This window comes from Motacilla alba, chromosome 4, assembly GCF_015832195.1.
Source record: "Motacilla alba alba isolate MOTALB_02 chromosome 4, Motacilla_alba_V1.0_pri, whole genome shotgun sequence".
Lineage (NCBI taxonomy): Eukaryota > Metazoa > Chordata > Aves > Passeriformes > Motacillidae > Motacilla > Motacilla alba.
Window position 1 is genome coordinate 48,469,143 of NC_052019.1, and position 6,744 is coordinate 48,475,886.

A 6,744-nucleotide genomic window follows, 5' to 3' on the forward strand; every position below is an offset into this window, starting at 1 on the left:
AAGAGTCCACTGTCTCTTTCCTTTAATTCTTTCTTTGTTGATTTCTTGGATATAAGCTGTTTGTAAATGTTGCTCTTGTGTATGACAATAATGTGCTATAGTAACTATGAATGTTCATAGACTTCCTAAAATAATGTGACCATTCATGGTTTATCAGATTATTTTAATAATATGCCCGAATCATACTTTTCACCTTTAAATCCAAATATTTGCAAAGGAGACTTGATTTTTGTTAATTCCCTAAGGAGGAAAAACTGAGACTAGCAAATCATTGGAATAACCTACTTTTAGATCACAGAGCAGACTAGAGATGGAGCAAAGTCTGATTTTGAGCGTAATGCTTTGGTCACAAACCAAATTGCCTTTTCTGCAAGTGGGATATTCAGCACATAAAAGCTTTTTGATTTCTGTATGAGTCTGTTTGTCTGTACGTCTTTGCTATGATCCTCATCCAGTACATATAAAATACATCTATTCCAATTCTAGGACTCCCAGTGATTTCCAGGATTTGCACAGCAGGGCACTGGCTTGGATTTCCTTCTGCAGGCTGTTACTCTGTGGATTGGTAGGTGCTAGCAAATAATTTCATATATGCATACACACCAAATGCCTATTGCAGTTCTTCACTTTTATTTTACTATATTACCCCATCCTTTCCAGGAATGCTGTAGGTGCCTTAACAGCTCTTACACTTGATGCACAAGTTATCTCTCTACAATCTCAGGAGAAACTCATCTCCTTATCTGCAGTTCAGCTCAAAATGTACAGGTGTGTCAAGCTGACAAAGGTTGCTGGAATGAAGACTAGAGAGAAAGCCATAAATCTACTGGCAGTAGATGTAATGTACCTGTTAAAGACAAGGTTGCATTCTATTTTGGGGGTTTAATCTGTACTACACTTGTTTTGTACCCAATATATGGTCTCCTTTTTTTTTTTTTTTTAATTACAGTGTTTTTGAAGAAGATAATGTAATTACATGTGTTGGGGTTGATATTATGGTCATAATGCTTTGTTCTAATATAAATACCCTCCACAGTTACTGCATCTTCTTCCATTTAAAAGCTAAGTTCTACAGTAAGGATTGAGGTAGGAGATACTGAATGTCACAGGAAGTGAACTGCAAGGAAGTTGTAGCTTGAATTTATGCAGTAATGTAATTCTCCATAATACAGCTATTAACTGCTGCTCTGGGTGAAAGCACTGTAAAGGATTCATAGGATTTAAATTTGATTTCCTTTAGAGAAATAATAGTTCCTGAGTCTGAGGACAAAAACTGTAAACCTTCTCCCTTGACCACCTCCATGGATAGTTGTTAATTTCTACTGCTTTCTGGCTTTCTTTGGTCCTTTAAATCATAATCTGACCCATGAAGTTGCCAAAATTAGCCTCATGGTGTTTTCTGGAGTTTTTCTTAGCAATGCCTGAGTTATTGAAATGAAAAAAAATAATAACTTGTAATCCTGTTCAATAAAACCATTTAGCTATTATACCAGATATTTTCTTATGTAGAACAGTAGTGGTATAGACAATCAAAGACAAGAAGAAAATGTATTTATATCCAGCTGGCCTTAGTCAGCTGGAGAAACAGCAGCAGTTGTCTCTGGCTGGGGTGGTTCTTGGGAAGATGATGTGCAGCAGGCATTCCTCTAGTGCTGAAGAGTGAAAAAACCCAATCTAATTAGAAGAAACATGAAACAAGATTATATGAGTCAAGCAGATTTAGTTAGCTAGAGAATACAAAATGGCTTTGATGGCATTGGCCTAAAGGATATATAAACTGCACTAAAATGTATTTTTCCAGTTCATGGGTAAAAGCTAATAAAGTGCTTGTAAATGCAACAATAAAAAACTGACTGGAGAAAGGTAAATAATTTCCAAGTTGTTTCTGTAAGACAAAAATATTGCTATGTCACTGATTTGTAATTTTTTTTTTTTTTTTGGTTCTTGCAATGACTTGCAAATGAAAACTTACTTGAGAACATTTTTCTTTGAGTGAATCCTATTTGTGTGTAATGTTAAGAAGAATTTGAAATTATTTCTCGGGTTTTCATATACTGAAATGAGTTAGTTCTGGTAAGGTTTATCACAGTGTCTCTTTACCTCACTTATTTTTAATAACTTCTGTTCTACAGGAAAGTCTTGAACATTTTAATAAGCTATTAGTAAAATAATGCAGATGCCCTTTTGCTTGAGAAAATCTTACTAGTGATTTCAAATAGGTACGTGCTCATTAGAAGTAAGTTATGATGTGATTTTAAAACTCCTTTTACAAACAGCAGACCCAAGTGCAAAAAAACTTTTCAGTCATGATGAATGGTGATGTATTAAAGAACATATTTCTCTGTGGCAGCAGAGGAATTGTCGTCTTTCAGTAGTTTTATTAACTTTTAATTTCATGGGTATATTAGAGACATCAAAGACACAGCTTTTATGAATTGGCAAGGAATTAGACAGGGTTTCCTGACCCTTTCTTATTTTTCTAAAAAATAAATCCATAAAATTTACTCCTTTTCTAATTATTATCTTTATTGCTCTTCCAGTCATAGCAAATCCTATGATTGCTTGTCTTTCCATAGAGAAAAATCACATAGCAGCTTAAATGAATGACTTCCTGTGATAACAACAAAGGGCCTTGTTCACTGAAGTATTTGTAAAAGATTTCTTCAATACTTCAGGGAGATCTTTGGGTAGGGAGGCAGCATAGAGTGATTTCTCTATATGATCATACACACAATATTTTGTATTTGAACTGCCTTCTGCCGAGATTGTTTTGTGAACTTAGGAACCTACATGGCACAGTTGTGCTTACAGTGTGTGTGACTTCTTCCTTGAGGGGTGGAATGGGTTGTCCATGCCGCACCGTGAAGGGCTGTGTTGGGAGAGATCTGTACAAGCTTGGATAAACCCAGCAGTGTGTGCTCATTTTCATAGTGGGTGCAGAAAGAAGGACAGCCAAGCTGATGAGGCAGTCAGTCCCAATAAGAAAGCTCTACTCTGTCATGAAATTGCAGTAGCTGTTCGTGACACAGTGATGGTGTACTTCCATAAAGTGATAAAAGTATATATTTGCATGGTGAATTCCAGGCACAGAACTTTCTGTCTTGAATGTATATTTACAACTATAAACTTGTCCTATCATGACTGTATCCTAACACCTTTGGGATAAAAGCTGCCATAGACCAACATCCTCACTCTTCAGTTTTGCATGTTCATCTTTTTATTAAATTAAATTTTATTTTTTTAATCATAGAATGCAGCTACAATGTAGCATGAAACAATTCCACAAAACTGTAAAAAAGGATGATATAAGGATCTTTTGCTCTCTTTTGCTGCACTGAAAGGAAAGCTTCTGACTTTTGAAAAGCTAACAGTGGTCACAGCAAGCAGAACCTGCATTTTTTCATTTCATCTGAAAAATGATAGCCCTTGGTGATGCCTTAAGTTTTATCTTTCATATTTTTCAGATTCTGCCTTAGTGTGTAACTCTGAACTTTTATATAAAGGGCTAGCGAGTTCTTTTCACAGTTTAGTTAGATAAAACAATCATTTTCCAGCCTAAGAACCAAGGACGGTGTTGCAGCTTTGGGCCCAAAAGTGTAAACAAGGGAGAATTAAAGAGAGCAATCTGGAAGGATGTTACTTCATAACCTGAAGCTGTAATTGGACTATGAACCCCAACATGTAAATGGACCAAAACTTATAAAAGTGTGAAAACTCCTGACTGGTCATCCATCTTGTGCCCATCTTGGGAAGAGCCATGGCTGGGCTCTTGTACTGCCCAAGGTGTATCCTTCGGAGGCCTTTTAATAAATACCTACTTTATTCCTTTCACTCTGTCTAGCCTGGTTCCAGGCAGCCTCTCTAGGCATCATTGGCACTTAGAGCACCATAATGTTATACTGGTTCAGTGTGGCATCATTGGCACTTAGAGCACCACGATGTTATACTGCTTCCATGTGCTCTCTACAACACTTTATATGTCATCAGTTCTTGAAGATTTTTGCTGCTGGGTGCAGCCTCACTTCTTGACTAACATCCTGTTTTCTTGTCTACTTAGCCATGCTGGGGAGAAAGCTCATAGAGTAGAACACAACAGAGAGGTTTCAGTCTATTTATGAGGCAGATCTCAGCAGTGCACCTTCAGAGTACTTCTTAGCTGTCAACTCAGTGGGTGTCCAGATACGTCATGATGCTGTGTTGAGATGTCACCCACGTAAGTAACATCCTTTCTCCACCCTCTCATCTTCTGTGTCCACTCTTATTTCCTCTGTGAAGAAAGTGGCTTCCTAGCAAGGGTAGATGTTTGCTTCAGGCAACTGGTGTACCAGGGAATGTGATTTCCTCTCCAGAGCATATTTGCCTTGTGATTTAGACACAAACATAAGTACAAACATAGTTATAGAGCAATAATTGGAGCTGTAACCACATTTGACTGGTAATTACTTGTGCTATGTGGGTGTGAAATACCTGCAGAGTTCCAGCCTAGAGGGCTCAGGAAACATTATTCTTCTGTATTTTCAAAGTGAAACTGCATCCCAGTTTGTGGTTTACAAGAAACTTGAAAATACTGGTATTGGTAGAAAAAATTGATCCATAAATACATGGTAGAAGGCCCTCTGTGAGCCACAATTTCTGCTTTGTCCCCAGCTGCATCTACTCTGTTTGTCTCCTGAACAACTAAACCTAACTAAGATTAGTATATCTGTACTAGCAGGTCAGAACAGGAGAGCTTGGTTAGATTGCTGGTGGGTGATGGAATGCTGTGTGTGAGGAAGGAAATTTCTTGGTCTTTCTTCCTTTGAAGGGGAAGGGACACAGGGAGTATATAAAGACATAGCTGATACCAGAAATGCAAGTCAGGGTGATCATAATTTGAGAGGGCACAATTAGTAATATAATTGCACCACAGTAGCAATAATTATTGTAATTACTTTTATTTACATTAATTGAATTCTACACTTAATGCTGCAATTAGTGTCATGGACACTGTGATTTCTAGCTTGTGAAGTGAAAGATGGTTCAAAGAGAGCTTTCCCCTTGTGTGGTGAACAGTGACTTCCTATTTAAAGTTACAAAATGTTGTAGTTTAATACTTTCAGCAAGAATAATTCGTTTTTTAAGAAACTCTGTTGGATGGGAACATATGGAAGGCACTAGCCCCTCTGGACACTGTTCAGTCTTCACTGAGGGCAAAGGAGGGAGAAGTCTGTTCAGCTGATCATCTGAGAATCCCTGTATAAACAGGAGTCATAATGTGGCTCCTGGCTCAAGCCAGAGTCTGAAAGGTGAAGTCCCCAGCACTGGGTACAAGGATGGGAAGAAGATGAAGTGTCAATATGGGAAGGCAAGGACACAGCACCTGCTGCTGCTGCTGCTGCTGTGAGGGGAATTGAGGAGAAGGTACTTGGGGACATGGTTTAGTGGTGAACCTGGCAGTGTGAGGTGAATGGTTGGACTTGACAACCTTAGAGGTATTTTCCATCCTAAAGGATCCTATGGCTGAAAACAAGGCTGCCAGCTCTTGAGAAAGTAAATAACGAAGAGGAGGAAAAGCTTGGGCCTGGCAGTGTGCTTCTGAGAGGAGGGAAGTACTCCTTAAGAAGAATCAGCTGGAGGATTTGGGGGCAGGAATGCTGAGAAGGCAGGGCTTGGTAATATGGGAAAAGAAAAATGGGAAAACTGCTGATGCTTTATAGAGACTGGAAAAGGGCATGTAGAAATAGGTGGGTGACTACAGCTTGTCATGCCTACCCTCTGAATTCCGGTAGCCCCACATGGATTTGAAGCACATGCTATGAAGAATTGAAAGACAGTAGCATAAAAGATGCTGTTTCCTATTGTGAGGGAAAGACTTGGATTTGGCCCATGAAAGATTTACCATGTGGGATATATCAGCAAGGGGAGGTAAGTCCCTGCATCTGTGCTGTAGTGTGGGCTGCAGATGGGACCAGCACCCTGACAGAAGAGGCTCCCAGTGCTGTGGAAGGCAGCACATGCCAGGCCATGCCCCAGCCCAGGTGGTGCATGAAGCCATTAGCTGTGGTAATTGACTTCACAACTTCTCTAGCAGGGTTGAGTGAGGCTTTTTGCAGGGCCAGGAAACAACCTGCTGTAAAACTTAAAAAAAAAATTAATGAAGATGCACCACAAATGGATTAAAGAAGGACTCTTAAAGATATTTAAAATATAACAGATGGTTCCTCCTGGGTTTTACTGGCATCTTACTGCTGCTCATTCTTCTGTTAGAATTAAAGGTGAGCCAAAGAGAGACTTTGCTACCTGAAGGCTTTTGAGAAAGCAGAACACCTGGCTTTGAAAAAAAAGTGACTGGAATCTGCATCACAATAGAAGACCTTGGAGAGGAGGTTGAACTGCTTTGGACTTCTGTATAGATTTGATCTGAGGAGGAGGTATGAAGGTAGAGTTGCTGGAAATCATTAGGTAGGGAACCTGGAGTGGCCTCTGCCACTGTGGTTGGTGTGGAGCTGTGTTGTTCCTGTTTGCCTTTTTGAACCTGCACTGTGTGCTGCTGCTTTTCTGAAATGCTGAGGATGCTGGCTGGAGAGCTGTGCTCCAGCCCAGCATGTGGAAAACCCAAGGGAAGCACAAGGCAAAGGGACTAGTGGCAAGTTTCTCCAGGAGCAAGTATATTAGAGTAGTAACTGCTGCGTGTAGTGCTTCCAAGGGAATCCTAAACAAAGCCTTTATACAACATTGCTCTGAGTTGTTGCACAAAGAGCTGGA